The 10,000-nt window shown below is 46.0% G+C and overlaps 33 non-coding genes across 33 annotated transcripts; all 33 read left to right on the top strand.

Moving 5' to 3' along the window:
* Positions 1-81: 81 nt before the first annotated feature.
* LOC139398883 (5S ribosomal RNA) lies at positions 82-200 on the top strand. Its single transcript, XR_011631711.1, has one exon. It is a non-coding gene; the product is annotated as a 5S ribosomal RNA (ribosomal RNA).
* Positions 201-377: 177 nt separating this feature from the next.
* Positions 378-496, top strand: LOC139398882 (5S ribosomal RNA). Its single transcript, XR_011631710.1, has one exon. It is a non-coding gene; the product is annotated as a 5S ribosomal RNA (ribosomal RNA).
* A 177-nt stretch (positions 497-673) lies between these two features.
* Positions 674-792, top strand: LOC139398881 (5S ribosomal RNA). Its single transcript, XR_011631709.1, has one exon. It is a non-coding gene; the product is annotated as a 5S ribosomal RNA (ribosomal RNA).
* Positions 793-969: 177 nt separating this feature from the next.
* LOC139398880 (5S ribosomal RNA) lies at positions 970-1,088 on the top strand. The gene has a single exon (XR_011631708.1). It is a non-coding gene; the product is annotated as a 5S ribosomal RNA (ribosomal RNA).
* A 177-nt stretch (positions 1,089-1,265) lies between these two features.
* LOC139398879 (5S ribosomal RNA) lies at positions 1,266-1,384 on the top strand. Its single transcript, XR_011631707.1, has one exon. It is a non-coding gene; the product is annotated as a 5S ribosomal RNA (ribosomal RNA).
* Positions 1,385-1,561: 177 nt separating this feature from the next.
* On the top strand, positions 1,562-1,680 carry LOC139398941 (5S ribosomal RNA). The gene has a single exon (XR_011631766.1). It is a non-coding gene; the product is annotated as a 5S ribosomal RNA (ribosomal RNA).
* A 178-nt stretch (positions 1,681-1,858) lies between these two features.
* Positions 1,859-1,977, top strand: LOC139398878 (5S ribosomal RNA). The gene has a single exon (XR_011631706.1). It is a non-coding gene; the product is annotated as a 5S ribosomal RNA (ribosomal RNA).
* A 177-nt stretch (positions 1,978-2,154) lies between these two features.
* Positions 2,155-2,273, top strand: LOC139398877 (5S ribosomal RNA). Its single transcript, XR_011631705.1, has one exon. It is a non-coding gene; the product is annotated as a 5S ribosomal RNA (ribosomal RNA).
* Positions 2,274-2,450: 177 nt separating this feature from the next.
* On the top strand, positions 2,451-2,569 carry LOC139398876 (5S ribosomal RNA). Its single transcript, XR_011631704.1, has one exon. It is a non-coding gene; the product is annotated as a 5S ribosomal RNA (ribosomal RNA).
* Positions 2,570-2,746: 177 nt separating this feature from the next.
* LOC139398875 (5S ribosomal RNA) lies at positions 2,747-2,865 on the top strand. Its single transcript, XR_011631703.1, has one exon. It is a non-coding gene; the product is annotated as a 5S ribosomal RNA (ribosomal RNA).
* A 177-nt stretch (positions 2,866-3,042) lies between these two features.
* On the top strand, positions 3,043-3,161 carry LOC139398874 (5S ribosomal RNA). The gene has a single exon (XR_011631702.1). It is a non-coding gene; the product is annotated as a 5S ribosomal RNA (ribosomal RNA).
* Positions 3,162-3,339: 178 nt separating this feature from the next.
* LOC139398872 (5S ribosomal RNA) lies at positions 3,340-3,458 on the top strand. The gene has a single exon (XR_011631700.1). It is a non-coding gene; the product is annotated as a 5S ribosomal RNA (ribosomal RNA).
* Positions 3,459-3,635: 177 nt separating this feature from the next.
* LOC139398871 (5S ribosomal RNA) lies at positions 3,636-3,754 on the top strand. The gene has a single exon (XR_011631698.1). It is a non-coding gene; the product is annotated as a 5S ribosomal RNA (ribosomal RNA).
* A 177-nt stretch (positions 3,755-3,931) lies between these two features.
* LOC139398870 (5S ribosomal RNA) lies at positions 3,932-4,050 on the top strand. Its single transcript, XR_011631697.1, has one exon. It is a non-coding gene; the product is annotated as a 5S ribosomal RNA (ribosomal RNA).
* A 260-nt stretch (positions 4,051-4,310) lies between these two features.
* On the top strand, positions 4,311-4,429 carry LOC139398869 (5S ribosomal RNA). The gene has a single exon (XR_011631696.1). It is a non-coding gene; the product is annotated as a 5S ribosomal RNA (ribosomal RNA).
* Positions 4,430-4,606: 177 nt separating this feature from the next.
* Positions 4,607-4,725, top strand: LOC139398868 (5S ribosomal RNA). Its single transcript, XR_011631695.1, has one exon. It is a non-coding gene; the product is annotated as a 5S ribosomal RNA (ribosomal RNA).
* A 177-nt stretch (positions 4,726-4,902) lies between these two features.
* LOC139398940 (5S ribosomal RNA) lies at positions 4,903-5,021 on the top strand. Its single transcript, XR_011631765.1, has one exon. It is a non-coding gene; the product is annotated as a 5S ribosomal RNA (ribosomal RNA).
* A 177-nt stretch (positions 5,022-5,198) lies between these two features.
* LOC139398867 (5S ribosomal RNA) lies at positions 5,199-5,317 on the top strand. The gene has a single exon (XR_011631694.1). It is a non-coding gene; the product is annotated as a 5S ribosomal RNA (ribosomal RNA).
* A 177-nt stretch (positions 5,318-5,494) lies between these two features.
* On the top strand, positions 5,495-5,613 carry LOC139398866 (5S ribosomal RNA). Its single transcript, XR_011631693.1, has one exon. It is a non-coding gene; the product is annotated as a 5S ribosomal RNA (ribosomal RNA).
* Positions 5,614-5,790: 177 nt separating this feature from the next.
* On the top strand, positions 5,791-5,909 carry LOC139398939 (5S ribosomal RNA). Its single transcript, XR_011631764.1, has one exon. It is a non-coding gene; the product is annotated as a 5S ribosomal RNA (ribosomal RNA).
* A 177-nt stretch (positions 5,910-6,086) lies between these two features.
* LOC139398865 (5S ribosomal RNA) lies at positions 6,087-6,205 on the top strand. The gene has a single exon (XR_011631692.1). It is a non-coding gene; the product is annotated as a 5S ribosomal RNA (ribosomal RNA).
* Positions 6,206-6,382: 177 nt separating this feature from the next.
* LOC139398864 (5S ribosomal RNA) lies at positions 6,383-6,501 on the top strand. The gene has a single exon (XR_011631691.1). It is a non-coding gene; the product is annotated as a 5S ribosomal RNA (ribosomal RNA).
* A 177-nt stretch (positions 6,502-6,678) lies between these two features.
* Positions 6,679-6,797, top strand: LOC139398863 (5S ribosomal RNA). Its single transcript, XR_011631690.1, has one exon. It is a non-coding gene; the product is annotated as a 5S ribosomal RNA (ribosomal RNA).
* Positions 6,798-6,974: 177 nt separating this feature from the next.
* Positions 6,975-7,093, top strand: LOC139398861 (5S ribosomal RNA). Its single transcript, XR_011631688.1, has one exon. It is a non-coding gene; the product is annotated as a 5S ribosomal RNA (ribosomal RNA).
* Positions 7,094-7,270: 177 nt separating this feature from the next.
* On the top strand, positions 7,271-7,389 carry LOC139398860 (5S ribosomal RNA). The gene has a single exon (XR_011631687.1). It is a non-coding gene; the product is annotated as a 5S ribosomal RNA (ribosomal RNA).
* A 177-nt stretch (positions 7,390-7,566) lies between these two features.
* LOC139398859 (5S ribosomal RNA) lies at positions 7,567-7,685 on the top strand. The gene has a single exon (XR_011631686.1). It is a non-coding gene; the product is annotated as a 5S ribosomal RNA (ribosomal RNA).
* Positions 7,686-7,862: 177 nt separating this feature from the next.
* LOC139398858 (5S ribosomal RNA) lies at positions 7,863-7,981 on the top strand. The gene has a single exon (XR_011631685.1). It is a non-coding gene; the product is annotated as a 5S ribosomal RNA (ribosomal RNA).
* A 177-nt stretch (positions 7,982-8,158) lies between these two features.
* Positions 8,159-8,277, top strand: LOC139398857 (5S ribosomal RNA). Its single transcript, XR_011631684.1, has one exon. It is a non-coding gene; the product is annotated as a 5S ribosomal RNA (ribosomal RNA).
* Positions 8,278-8,537: 260 nt separating this feature from the next.
* Positions 8,538-8,656, top strand: LOC139398856 (5S ribosomal RNA). Its single transcript, XR_011631683.1, has one exon. It is a non-coding gene; the product is annotated as a 5S ribosomal RNA (ribosomal RNA).
* Positions 8,657-8,833: 177 nt separating this feature from the next.
* LOC139398855 (5S ribosomal RNA) lies at positions 8,834-8,952 on the top strand. Its single transcript, XR_011631682.1, has one exon. It is a non-coding gene; the product is annotated as a 5S ribosomal RNA (ribosomal RNA).
* Positions 8,953-9,129: 177 nt separating this feature from the next.
* Positions 9,130-9,248, top strand: LOC139398938 (5S ribosomal RNA). Its single transcript, XR_011631763.1, has one exon. It is a non-coding gene; the product is annotated as a 5S ribosomal RNA (ribosomal RNA).
* Positions 9,249-9,425: 177 nt separating this feature from the next.
* On the top strand, positions 9,426-9,544 carry LOC139398854 (5S ribosomal RNA). Its single transcript, XR_011631681.1, has one exon. It is a non-coding gene; the product is annotated as a 5S ribosomal RNA (ribosomal RNA).
* Positions 9,545-9,722: 178 nt separating this feature from the next.
* LOC139398853 (5S ribosomal RNA) lies at positions 9,723-9,841 on the top strand. The gene has a single exon (XR_011631680.1). It is a non-coding gene; the product is annotated as a 5S ribosomal RNA (ribosomal RNA).
* The last annotated feature ends 159 nt before the right edge of the window (positions 9,842-10,000 follow it).

Raw genomic sequence — 10,000 nt, 5'->3', positions numbered from 1 at the left:
GCTTATCTAAATGGTGAAAATGCAACAGCTGTTAATCAGGCTCACTTTGACTTTACATAGTGCACCAAGAGATAGTTTCTCGCTTACGGCCACACCGGCCTGAGTACGCCTGATCTCGTCCGATCTCGGAAGCTAAGCAGGGTCGGGCCTGGTTAGTACTTGGATGGGAGACCGCCTGGGAATACCAGGTGCTGTAAGCTTTTTGTCACTGCCTTGTGGAATTTCAACTCTTTGTCCGTTTTTTCCCACAAGGCTGAAATATGTGCCCTCGCTTTGAAATAAGTAAGCAAGGTTAGTTTGTATTTCATCCAACAATCTGTGCTACAAATTATGGCTACAGTATATGCAATTTCATCCACTTTTTGAGATTGGCTTTCGCTTACGGCCACACCGGCCTGAGTACGCCTGATCTCGTCCGATCTCGGAAGCTAAGCAGGGTCGGGCCTGGTTAGTACTTGGATGGGAGACCGCCTGGGAATACCAGGTGCTGTAAGCTTTTTGTCACTGCCTTGTGGAATTTCAACTCTTTGTCCGTTTTTTCCCACAAGGCTGAAATATGTGCCCTCGCTTTGAAATAAGTAAGCAAGGTTAGTTTGTATTTCATCCAACAATCTGTGCTACAAATTATGGCTACAGTATATGCAATTTCATCCACTTTTTGAGATTGGCTTTCGCTTACGGCCACACCGGCCTGAGTACGCCTGATCTCGTCCGATCTCGGAAGCTAAGCAGGGTCGGGCCTGGTTAGTACTTGGATGGGAGACCGCCTGGGAATACCAGGTGCTGTAAGCTTTTTGTCACTGCCTTGTGGAATTTCAACTCTTTGTCCGTTTTTTCCCACAAGGCTGAAATATGTGCCCTCGCTTTGAAATAAGTAAGCAAGGTTAGTTTGTATTTCATCCAACAATCTGTGCTACAAATTATGGCTACAGTATATGCAATTTCATCCACTTTTTGAGATTGGCTTTCGCTTACGGCCACACCGGCCTGAGTACGCCTGATCTCGTCCGATCTCGGAAGCTAAGCAGGGTCGGGCCTGGTTAGTACTTGGATGGGAGACCGCCTGGGAATACCAGGTGCTGTAAGCTTTTTGTCACTGCCTTGTGGAATTTCAACTCTTTGTCCGTTTTTTCCCACAAGGCTGAAATATGTGCCCTCGCTTTGAAATAAGTAAGCAAGGTTAGTTTGTATTTCATCCAACAATCTGTGCTACAAATTATGGCTACAGTATATGCAATTTCATCCACTTTTTGAGATTGGCTTTCGCTTACGGCCACACCGGCCTGAGTACGCCTGATCTCGTCCGATCTCGGAAGCTAAGCAGGGTCGGGCCTGGTTAGTACTTGGATGGGAGACCGCCTGGGAATACCAGGTGCTGTAAGCTTTTTGTCACTGCCTTGTGGAATTTCAACTCTTTGTCCGTTTTTTCCCACAAGGCTGAAATATGTGCCCTCGCTTTGAAATAAGTAAGCAAGGTTAGTTTGTATTTCATCCAACAATCTGTGCTACAAATTATGGCTACAGTATATGCAATTTCATCCACTTTTTGAGATTGGCTTTCTCTTACGGCCACACCGGCCTGAGTACGCCTGATCTCGTCCGATCTCGGAAGCTAAGCAGGGTCGGGCCTGGTTAGTACTTGGATGGGAGACCGCCTGGGAATACCAGGTGCTGTAAGCTTTTTGTCACTGCCTTGTGGAATTTCAACTCTTTGTCCGTTTTTTCCCACAAGGCTGAAATATGTGCCCTCGCTTTGAAATAAGTAAGCAAGGTTAGTTTGTATTTCATCCAACAATCTGTGCTACAAATTATGGCTACAGTATATGCAATTTCATCCACTTTTTGAGATTAGCTTTCTGCTTACGGCCACACCGGCCTGAGTACGCCTGATCTCGTCCGATCTCGGAAGCTAAGCAGGGTCGGGCCTGGTTAGTACTTGGATGGGAGACCGCCTGGGAATACCAGGTGCTGTAAGCTTTTTGTCACTGCCTTGTGGAATTTCAACTCTTTGTCCGTTTTTTCCCACAAGGCTGAAATATGTGCCCTCGCTTTGAAATAAGTAAGCAAGGTTAGTTTGTATTTCATCCAACAATCTGTGCTACAAATTATGGCTACAGTATATGCAATTTCATCCACTTTTTGAGATTACCTTTTGCTTACGGCCACACCGGCCTGAGTACGCCTGATCTCGTCCGATCTCGGAAGCTAAGCAGGGTCGGGCCTGGTTAGTACTTGGATGGGAGACCGCCTGGGAATACCAGGTGCTGTAAGCTTTTTGTCACTGCCTTGTGGAATTTCAACTCTTTGTCCGTTTTTTCCCACAAGGCTGAAATATGTGCCCTCGCTTTGAAATAAGTAAGCAAGGTTAGTTTGTATTTCATCCAACAATCTGTGCTACAAATTATGGCTACAGTATATGCAATTTCATCCACTTTTTGAGATTAGCTTTCGCTTACGGCCACACCGGCCTGAGTACGCCTGATCTCGTCCGATCTCGGAAGCTAAGCAGGGTCGGGCCTGGTTAGTACTTGGATGGGAGACCGCCTGGGAATACCAGGTGCTGTAAGCTTTTTGTCACTGCCTTGTGGAATTTCAACTCTTTGTCCGTTTTTTCCCACAAGGCTGAAATATGTGCCCTCGCTTTGAAATAAGTAAGCAAGGTTAGTTTGTATTTCATCCAACAATCTGTGCTACAAATTATGGCTACAGTATATGCAATTTCATCCACTTTTTGAGATTGGCTTTCGCTTACGGCCACACCGGCCTGAGTACGCCTGATCTCGTCCGATCTCGGAAGCTAAGCAGGGTCGGGCCTGGTTAGTACTTGGATGGGAGACCGCCTGGGAATACCAGGTGCTGTAAGCTTTTTGTCACTGCCTTGTGGAATTTCAACTCTTTGTCCGTTTTTTCCCACAAGGCTGAAATATGTGCCCTCGCTTTGAAATAAGTAAGCAAGGTTAGTTTGTATTTCATCCAACAATCTGTGCTACAAATTATGGCTACAGTATATGCAATTTCATCCACTTTTTGAGATTGGCTTTCGCTTACGGCCACACCGGCCTGAGTACGCCTGATCTCGTCCGATCTCGGAAGCTAAGCAGGGTCGGGCCTGGTTAGTACTTGGATGGGAGACCGCCTGGGAATACCAGGTGCTGTAAGCTTTTTGTCACTGCCTTGTGGAATTTCAACTCTTTGTCCGTTTTTTCCCACAAGGCTGAAATATGTGCCCTCGCTTTGAAATAAGTAAGCAAGGTTAGTTTGTATTTCATCCAACAATCTGTGCTACAAATTATGGCTACAGTATATGCAATTTCATCCACTTTTTGAGATTGGCTTTTCGCTTACGGCCACACCGGCCTGAGTACGCCTGATCTCGTCCGATCTCGGAAGCTAAGCAGGGTCGGGCCTGGTTAGTACTTGGATGGGAGACCGCCTGGGAATACCAGGTGCTGTAAGCTTTTTGTCACTGCCTTGTGGAATTTCAACTCTTTGTCCGTTTTTTCCCACAAGGCTGAAATATGTGCCCTCGCTTTGAAATAAGTAAGCAAGGTTAGTTTGTATTTCATCCAACAATCTGTGCTACAAATTATGGCTACAGTATATGCAATTTCATCCACTTTTTGAGATTGGCTTTCGCTTACGGCCACACCGGCCTGAGTACGCCTGATCTCGTCCGATCTCGGAAGCTAAGCAGGGTCGGGCCTGGTTAGTACTTGGATGGGAGACCGCCTGGGAATACCAGGTGCTGTAAGCTTTTTGTCACTGCCTTGTGGAATTTCAACTCTTTGTCCGTTTTTTCCCACAAGGCTGAAATATGTGCCCTCGCTTTGAAATAAGTAAGCAAGGTTAGTTTGTATTTCATCCAACAATCTGTGCTACAAATTATGGCTACAGTATATGCAATTTCATCCACTTTTTGAGATTGGCTTTCGCTTACGGCCACACCGGCCTGAGTACGCCTGATCTCGTCCGATCTCGGAAGCTAAGCAGGGTCGGGCCTGGTTAGTACTTGGATGGGAGACCGCCTGGGAATACCAGGTGCTGTAAGCTTTTTGTCACTGCCTTGTGGAATTTCAACTCTTTGTCCGTTTTTTCCCACAAGGCTGAAATATGTGCCCTCGCTTTGAAATAAGTAAGCAAGGTTAGTTTGTATTTCATCCAACAATCTGTGCTACAAATTATGGCTACAGTATATGCAATTTCTTCCACTTTTTGAGTGACACAAAGATGCTTATCTAAATGGTGAAAATGCAACAGCTGTTAATCAGGCTCACTTTGACTTTACATAGTGCACCAAGAGATAGTTTCTCGCTTACGGCCACACCGGCCTGAGTACGCCTGATCTCGTCCGATCTCGGAAGCTAAGCAGGGTCGGGCCTGGTTAGTACTTGGATGGGAGACCGCCTGGGAATACCAGGTGCTGTAAGCTTTTTGTCACTGCCTTGTGGAATTTCAACTCTTTGTCCGTTTTTTCCCACAAGGCTGAAATATGTGCCCTCGCTTTGAAATAAGTAAGCAAGGTTAGTTTGTATTTCATCCAACAATCTGTGCTACAAATTATGGCTACAGTATATGCAATTTCATCCACTTTTTGAGATTGGCTTTCGCTTACGGCCACACCGGCCTGAGTACGCCTGATCTCGTCCGATCTCGGAAGCTAAGCAGGGTCGGGCCTGGTTAGTACTTGGATGGGAGACCGCCTGGGAATACCAGGTGCTGTAAGCTTTTTGTCACTGCCTTGTGGAATTTCAACTCTTTGTCCGTTTTTTCCCACAAGGCTGAAATATGTGCCCTCGCTTTGAAATAAGTAAGCAAGGTTAGTTTGTATTTCATCCAACAATCTGTGCTACAAATTATGGCTACAGTATATGCAATTTCATCCACTTTTTGAGATTGGCTTTCTCTTACGGCCACACCGGCCTGAGTACGCCTGATCTCGTCCGATCTCGGAAGCTAAGCAGGGTCGGGCCTGGTTAGTACTTGGATGGGAGACCGCCTGGGAATACCAGGTGCTGTAAGCTTTTTGTCACTGCCTTGTGGAATTTCAACTCTTTGTCCGTTTTTTCCCACAAGGCTGAAATATGTGCCCTCGCTTTGAAATAAGTAAGCAAGGTTAGTTTGTATTTCATCCAACAATCTGTGCTACAAATTATGGCTACAGTATATGCAATTTCATCCACTTTTTGAGATTGGCTTTCGCTTACGGCCACACCGGCCTGAGTACGCCTGATCTCGTCCGATCTCGGAAGCTAAGCAGGGTCGGGCCTGGTTAGTACTTGGATGGGAGACCGCCTGGGAATACCAGGTGCTGTAAGCTTTTTGTCACTGCCTTGTGGAATTTCAACTCTTTGTCCGTTTTTTCCCACAAGGCTGAAATATGTGCCCTCGCTTTGAAATAAGTAAGCAAGGTTAGTTTGTATTTCATCCAACAATCTGTGCTACAAATTATGGCTACAGTATATGCAATTTCATCCACTTTTTGAGATTGGCTTTCGCTTACGGCCACACCGGCCTGAGTACGCCTGATCTCGTCCGATCTCGGAAGCTAAGCAGGGTCGGGCCTGGTTAGTACTTGGATGGGAGACCGCCTGGGAATACCAGGTGCTGTAAGCTTTTTGTCACTGCCTTGTGGAATTTCAACTCTTTGTCCGTTTTTTCCCACAAGGCTGAAATATGTGCCCTCGCTTTGAAATAAGTAAGCAAGGTTAGTTTGTATTTCATCCAACAATCTGTGCTACAAATTATGGCTACAGTATATGCAATTTCATCCACTTTTTGAGATTGGCTTTCTCTTACGGCCACACCGGCCTGAGTACGCCTGATCTCGTCCGATCTCGGAAGCTAAGCAGGGTCGGGCCTGGTTAGTACTTGGATGGGAGACCGCCTGGGAATACCAGGTGCTGTAAGCTTTTTGTCACTGCCTTGTGGAATTTCAACTCTTTGTCCGTTTTTTCCCACAAGGCTGAAATATGTGCCCTCGCTTTGACATAAGTAAGCAAGGTTAGTTTGTATTTCATCCAACAATCTGTGCTACAAATTATGGCTACAGTATATGCAATTTCATCCACTTTTTGAGATTAGCTTTTGCTTACGGCCACACCGGCCTGAGTACGCCTGATCTCGTCCGATCTCGGAAGCTAAGCAGGGTCGGGCCTGGTTAGTACTTGGATGGGAGACCGCCTGGGAATACCAGGTGCTGTAAGCTTTTTGTCACTGCCTTGTGGAATTTCAACTCTTTGTCCGTTTTTTCCCACAAGGCTGAAATATGTGCCCTCGCTTTGAAATAAGTAAGCAAGGTTAGTTTGTATTTCATCCAACAATCTGTGCTACAAATTATGGCTACAGTATATGCAATTTCATCCACTTTTTGAGATTACCTTTTGCTTACGGCCACACCGGCCTGAGTACGCCTGATCTCGTCCGATCTCGGAAGCTAAGCAGGGTCGGGCCTGGTTAGTACTTGGATGGGAGACCGCCTGGGAATACCAGGTGCTGTAAGCTTTTTGTCACTGCCTTGTGGAATTTCAACTCTTTGTCCGTTTTTTCCCACAAGGCTGAAATATGTGCCCTCGCTTTGAAATAAGTAAGCAAGGTTAGTTTGTATTTCATCCAACAATCTGTGCTACAAATTATGGCTACAGTATATGCAATTTCATCCACTTTTTGAGATTGGCTTTCGCTTACGGCCACACCGGCCTGAGTACGCCTGATCTCGTCCGATCTCGGAAGCTAAGCAGGGTCGGGCCTGGTTAGTACTTGGATGGGAGACCGCCTGGGAATACCAGGTGCTGTAAGCTTTTTGTCACTGCCTTGTGGAATTTCAACTCTTTGTCCGTTTTTTCCCACAAGGCTGAAATATGTGCCCTCGCTTTGAAATAAGTAAGCAAGGTTAGTTTGTATTTCATCCAACAATCTGTGCTACAAATTATGGCTACAGTATATGCAATTTCATCCACTTTTTGAGATTGGCTTTCGCTTACGGCCACACCGGCCTGAGTACGCCTGATCTCGTCCGATCTCGGAAGCTAAGCAGGGTCGGGCCTGGTTAGTACTTGGATGGGAGACCGCCTGGGAATACCAGGTGCTGTAAGCTTTTTGTCACTGCCTTGTGGAATTTCAACTCTTTGTCCGTTTTTTCCCACAAGGCTGAAATATGTGCCCTCGCTTTGAAATAAGTAAGCAAGGTTAGTTTGTATTTCATCCAACAATCTGTGCTACAAATTATGGCTACAGTATATGCAATTTCATCCACTTTTTGAGATTGGCTTTCGCTTACGGCCACACCGGCCTGAGTACGCCTGATCTCGTCCGATCTCGGAAGCTAAGCAGGGTCGGGCCTGGTTAGTACTTGGATGGGAGACCGCCTGGGAATACCAGGTGCTGTAAGCTTTTTGTCACTGCCTTGTGGAATTTCAACTCTTTGTCCGTTTTTTCCCACAAGGCTGAAATATGTGCCCTCGCTTTGAAATAAGTAAGCAAGGTTAGTTTGTATTTCATCCAACAATCTGTGCTACAAATTATGGCTACAGTATATGCAATTTCATCCACTTTTTGAGATTGGCTTTCGCTTACGGCCACACCGGCCTGAGTACGCCTGATCTCGTCCGATCTCGGAAGCTAAGCAGGGTCGGGCCTGGTTAGTACTTGGATGGGAGACCGCCTGGGAATACCAGGTGCTGTAAGCTTTTTGTCACTGCCTTGTGGAATTTCAACTCTTTGTCCGTTTTTTCCCACAAGGCTGAAATATGTGCCCTCGCTTTGAAATAAGTAAGCAAGGTTAGTTTGTATTTCATCCAACAATCTGTGCTACAAATTATGGCTACAGTATATGCAATTTCATCCACTTTTTGAGATTGGCTTTCGCTTACGGCCACACCGGCCTGAGTACGCCTGATCTCGTCCGATCTCGGAAGCTAAGCAGGGTCGGGCCTGGTTAGTACTTGGATGGGAGACCGCCTGGGAATACCAGGTGCTGTAAGCTTTTTGTCACTGCCTTGTGGAATTTCAACTCTTTGTCCGTTTTTTCCCACAAGGCTGAAATATGTGCCCTCGCTTTGAAATAAGTAAGCAAGGTTAGTTTGTATTTCATCCAACAATCTGTGCTACAAATTATGGCTACAGTATATGCAATTTCATCCACTTTTTGAGATTGGCTTTCGCTTACGGCCACACCGGCCTGAGTACGCCTGATCTCGTCCGATCTCGGAAGCTAAGCAGGGTCGGGCCTGGTTAGTACTTGGATGGGAGACCGCCTGGGAATACCAGGTGCTGTAAGCTTTTTGTCACTGCCTTGTGGAATTTCAACTCTTTGTCCGTTTTTTCCCACAAGGCTGAAATATGTGCCCTCGCTTTGAAATAAGTAAGCAAGGTTAGTTTGTATTTCATCCAACAATCTGTGCTACAAATTATGGCTACAGTATATGCAATTTCTTCCACTTTTTGAGTGACACAAAGATGCTTATCTAAATGGTGAAAATGCAACAGCTGTTAATCAGGCTCACTTTGACTTTACATAGTGCACCAAGAGATAGTTTCTCGCTTACGGCCACACCGGCCTGAGTACGCCTGATCTCGTCCGATCTCGGAAGCTAAGCAGGGTCGGGCCTGGTTAGTACTTGGATGGGAGACCGCCTGGGAATACCAGGTGCTGTAAGCTTTTTGTCACTGCCTTGTGGAATTTCAACTCTTTGTCCGTTTTTTCCCACAAGGCTGAAATATGTGCCCTCGCTTTGAAATAAGTAAGCAAGGTTAGTTTGTATTTCATCCAACAATCTGTGCTACAAATTATGGCTACAGTATATGCAATTTCATCCACTTTTTGAGATTGGCTTTCGCTTACGGCCACACCGGCCTGAGTACGCCTGATCTCGTCCGATCTCGGAAGCTAAGCAGGGTCGGGCCTGGTTAGTACTTGGATGGGAGACCGCCTGGGAATACCAGGTGCTGTAAGCTTTTTGTCACTGCCTTGTGGAATTTCAACTCTTTGTCCGTTTTTTCCCACAAGGCTGAAATATGTGCCCTCGCTTTGAAATAAGTAAGCAAGGTTAGTTTGTATTTCATCCAACAATCTGTGCTACAAATTATGGCTACAGTATATGCAATTTCATCCACTTTTTGAGATTGGCTTTCTCTTACGGCCACACCGGCCTGAGTACGCCTGATCTCGTCCGATCTCGGAAGCTAAGCAGGGTCGGGCCTGGTTAGTACTTGGATGGGAGACCGCCTGGGAATACCAGGTGCTGTAAGCTTTTTGTCACTGCCTTGTGGAATTTCAACTCTTTGTCCGTTTTTTCCCACAAGGCTGAAATATGTGCCCTCGCTTTGAAATAAGTAAGCAAGGTTAGTTTGTATTTCATCCAACAATCTGTGCTACAAATTATGGCTACAGTATATGCAATTTCATCCACTTTTTGAGATTGGCTTTCGCTTACGGCCACACCGGCCTGAGTACGCCTGATCTCGTCCGATCTCGGAAGCTAAGCAGGGTCGGGCCTGGTTAGTACTTGGATGGGAGACCGCCTGGGAATACCAGGTGCTGTAAGCTTTTTGTCACTGCCTTGTGGAATTTCAACTCTTTGTCCGTTTTTTCCCACAAGGCTGAAATATGTGCCCTCGCTTTGAAATAAGTAAGCAAGGTTAGTTTGTATTTCATCCAACAATCTGTGCTACAAATTATGGCTACAGTATATGCAATTTCATCCACTTTTTGAGATTGGCCTTTCGCTTACGGCCACACCGGCCTGAGTACGCCTGATCTCGTCCGATCTCGGAAGCTAAGCAGGGTCGGGCCTGGTTAGTACTTGGATGGGAGACCGCCTGGGAATACCAGGTGCTGTAAGCTTTTTGTCACTGCCTTGTGGAATTTCAACTCTTTGTCCGTTTTTTCCCACAAGGCTGAAATATGTGCCCTCGCTTTGAAATAAGTAAGCAAGGTTAGTTTGTATTTCATCCAACAATCTGTGCTACAAATTATGGCTACAGTATATGCAATTTCTTCCAC

The sequence above is a fragment of the Oncorhynchus clarkii genome, unplaced genomic scaffold (genome assembly GCF_045791955.1).
Source record: "Oncorhynchus clarkii lewisi isolate Uvic-CL-2024 unplaced genomic scaffold, UVic_Ocla_1.0 unplaced_contig_1104_pilon_pilon, whole genome shotgun sequence".
Taxonomy (NCBI): domain Eukaryota; kingdom Metazoa; phylum Chordata; class Actinopteri; order Salmoniformes; family Salmonidae; genus Oncorhynchus; species Oncorhynchus clarkii.
The sequence above is the reverse complement of the archived record's forward strand: the minus strand, read 5'-3'. Positions and strand labels throughout refer to the sequence as shown.